General features: G+C 29.7%; 1 long non-coding RNA gene across 1 annotated transcript; it reads left to right on the top strand.

The window, feature by feature from the left end:
• Positions 1-919: 919 nt before the first annotated feature.
• LOC124441899 lies at positions 920-2,686 on the top strand. Its single transcript, XR_006947027.1, has 2 exons — positions 920-1,015; positions 2,410-2,686. It is a non-coding gene; the product is annotated as an uncharacterized LOC124441899 (long non-coding RNA).
• Positions 2,687-3,209: the final 523 nt, after the last annotated feature.

The raw sequence follows: 3,209 nt of genomic DNA, 5'->3' as shown, positions 1-3,209 counted from the left end.
CTAGCAAGAGCCACAACAAATTAAAAATCATAAATTGCCATATTCTTTGCATATATAAATTGATTTTTAGGCGTTAATTCAAAAACATAATTTAACAGTTACACATCACTTTGAAAGAAAACATTTATTAATTGATGTCCAATTACTTTTGACTCTATAAGTCATCATGAATAATTGAAACAAATGTAAAGAATGCACAATAAAGCCTCTCTGGAAAACGGGAAAATTGCAGGACCATGTAAGGACTTGTTTACATTAGCTGCCTGACAAGAGGGCGTTTCATGTTTTTGTAGCTATATTATTACTTATGAAACTGCTTATTCATAAGATTTAATCGTCGTTATTTTCGTAGAAATTATTAAGATGCAAGTTTGAACATCTTATATTAAATGATGTTGTAAATTTCAGATGTTCGTGCTTTTGTAGAGTTTTGTGTTAAGTTTCTTGTTTCTTACATAAAGATGAATCTATACTTTGTTTGGACTATTCTCGTCATACTTTATAAAAATTCTATAAAACTTTCGCTTCACCCATAAGTTGTTGATACTTACTAAGAACAGTCAATGTGTTCCTTTAACAAATTCAATCAAACTGATAGTAGATGATTGCAAATGCTTTGATTACTGGTAAGTTTAATCTTGCTGTGTTGTATAATTAAGTTTTAAATAAAAACATATGAATATAGAAGTACTTGAGAATAGGAAAATTGTTTATGATATTCTAAAGCAAGCATAATATGCTTTTGTCTATGGCCAAATTTAAGTTTTTATATCATTTTATAAATTAGCTTACATTACACATCAAAAATACCAAGATTAACATGATAACAACAACAAAATCATACGGTGTAACTTTGATTTACATAACAATCTAATCTCGTGATTATTTAAATTCCTTGTAAACCAAAATATTTCTATAATCCAACGTATCGACAATAAAGGTGAACAATATAGGTTTCTACGCAATGTAAAATGTAAAAACAAAACGAAAATATCTATCTTCTTCAAGGAAAACGGTAAGTTATTGATGAAGTGTTTGTATTAAAATGAATTTACTTGCATACGTAGTATCGGTCCAACGACTAAATTCTTATATATGACATTGCCGTCTGACATGGCGAATTTATTACGAAATTTGAAATGTTCATTTAAACTCTGTCTTTGACAACAATGCAGCTTTGTCATATTGTCTTTAAATAAAAAATCTTGAGTTTTATAATCAATTTTTCAGGTGAATTTCATCGGCAATATGCAGCATTTTGTATTGATATTTGTTTATAACAATTTTAGCTTGCGCATAAATTTGCGATGTAAAGAATCAATCATTTTGGCATAAGAAATTAGAAACTGCCATTTCCCCTTTTAATAGAATTTTATTCGTACGTTAACTCAAATACATAACTTAACATTTTAATATCGCTTTGGTCGAAAGAAAAATTTCGTTGTTGAAGTCCGAATACTTTTGACGAATACTAAGTTTTGTGCTGTGTTTGTTTTTCCTTGTAGTCATGAATTCACCTTATCTGGGTGTTCTCTTTCTACTTTATAAAAGTTTTCCTTTACATATATTGTTGAAATTTAATTACTAAACATAAAAAAGTTGTATTAAACATTTTTATTAAACTGTCAGTTTATAATTACGATTGCTTTGATTACTGATGCATTAAATCTTAGTTGGGAAATTGAGTTTACAATTGAGACACATGAATATAAAAATAGCTACTGAAGCTCTAAAGCAAGCATACAAAGAGAATGCACTTCAAGAATATAAAGTTACTTTGTTGTATCTTTTTATCAAATTTATTGCAAAACAGATTAAAAGTACCACAAATAACTATAAAAAGTCACGAGATGTATCTTTAATTTACATAAGAATTTATTCTTGGTAAAAATTTTTGAATTCCTTTCATAAAATATTTTGCACGTTTTAGACTTGTAAGATGCACATTCAAAATTAGCTAAACTTTAAAAACAAAGCAAAAGTTCTCTATCTTTGTCAAGGAAAACGGCGAGTTATTAATCATGTGTTTGTATTGTAATAGAAATAATTTATGTGGTTACATAAATGTAGGACTGAGGACAAATTCTCACAGTTATATGACATTGATATCTGACATGGTAAATGTATTTTAAAATGCAAACATGTTCATGTAAACAGTTTCATTGACTACAATCATCTCCTTTAATTAAATTGCCTTCATTAAAAACTTAAAATCACGAGCGGAAAATTTCACCAGGCAGCTCAATTTATTCTTGTCTATTCATAGCTGCATCTTCCTTTGAATATTGTAGACGGAATTTTTATGTGATGAAAAGATTTATTCATTTTAATTTAAAAATCATAGATTTCCATATTTTTTGCATATATAACTTGATTTTCATGCATTGATTTAAAATTATAATTTAACAGTTATCTTTGCAAATATTGGGCATCTACGTGGTTTTACATGCTGAGCATCTGATCACTTAAAATTGGCAAAGATAAGTTGTTCGTTCGTCGTTCCTCGTCTGTCTTTAAAAGGATGTCTAGCAAGGATTCTTGAAAACCGCGAGTGTTACTTTGTCCGTAGCTACGTTTTAAAGACTGCTAACTGGTATTTTATACAATTCTAGCAATAGCCACAACAAATTAAAAATCATAAATTGCCATATTCTTTGCAAATATAAATTGATTTATAAGTTTGAAATTTTGTAATCCAGGCATTTAATACATAAAAGATAAATGTTTCTCCGGATTTTAAGTGATTTTTATTCAGCTTTCGACTCGTTGCTTCGAGCCTTCATCAGAATGAGGATATTTATTTGCACGTGCTTTTAGCTTGGAGACGTTTAGAGCGTCTAATTGGATTAGTGGATTGATTAATGTGATTGGATGGGGTGAAATGCGTTGCCATGGGTTTTGATGTATTGTGAATATGATTGGTGTTAATAATATTAGAGTGTAGTGTTTTAGTTTTGGTGTTGTTTGTAGTTTTTTTGTCCTTTTTCTTTAGTTGTGAGTATATGATGGGTATGTCGATATATCTGTTTATTGTGTCGTTGTCTTTACTGTACCAAGCTTCTTTAAATTCGCGTGCGTGTTTAGTCTGTGCGCGTCCGAGTACTTTAGTTTCTGTCCAGTCGAATGTGTGGTTGTTTCCGTGGGTATGTTCTGCCGGTAGTGAGTTTGGATCTCGTCGTTTAATGGCGTTTTTGTGTTCTGTGAGTCTT

Source organism: Xenia sp. Carnegie-2017, unplaced genomic scaffold (assembly GCF_021976095.1).
Source record: "Xenia sp. Carnegie-2017 unplaced genomic scaffold, XeniaSp_v1 HiC_scaffold_20, whole genome shotgun sequence".
NCBI classification, from domain to species: Eukaryota; Metazoa; Cnidaria; class Anthozoa; order Malacalcyonacea; family Xeniidae; genus Xenia; species Xenia sp. Carnegie-2017.
This window is presented reverse-complemented; position numbering and strand designations above follow the sequence as displayed.